The sequence below is a fragment of the Gekko japonicus genome, unplaced genomic scaffold (genome assembly GCF_001447785.1).
Source record: "Gekko japonicus isolate JY-2015 unplaced genomic scaffold, Gekko_japonicus_V1.1 scaffold1082, whole genome shotgun sequence".
NCBI lineage: Eukaryota > Metazoa > Chordata > Lepidosauria > Squamata > Gekkonidae > Gekko > Gekko japonicus.
Window position 1 is genome coordinate 416815 of NW_015173155.1, and position 457 is coordinate 417271.

A 457-nucleotide genomic window follows, 5' to 3' on the forward strand; every position below is an offset into this window, starting at 1 on the left:
ATGCAGAAGGTCCCAGGTTCAGTCCCCGGCATCTCCAGTAATCAAAGATCTGGCAGGAGGTGATGTGAAAGGCCTCTGCCTGAGACCCTGGAGAGCCCCCGCCGTCTGAGTAGGCTGATTAGGCAGTTGGTCCCCTTCCTCGAATGCAATGATCTGGCTTCAGTGATCCACGCTATGGTCACCTGGAGGTTGCTCTCTACATGGGGCTGCCCTTGGGGCAACTCCGGAAATTGCAGATAGTGCAAACTGCAGCGGCCAGGCTGTTGATGGGTCTCCCCATGCGGGAGCACATCCAGCTTGCGCTAAAGTCGTTGCACTGGCTACCAATAGTGTTCCGGATCCACTTCAAGGTGCTGGTTTTGACCTTTAAAGCCCTTTATGGTCAGGGGCCTGCCTACCTGAGAAACCGCCTTTCCCAACATGCTTTTTAACTTGTTCATTAATGATTTGGAGTTGG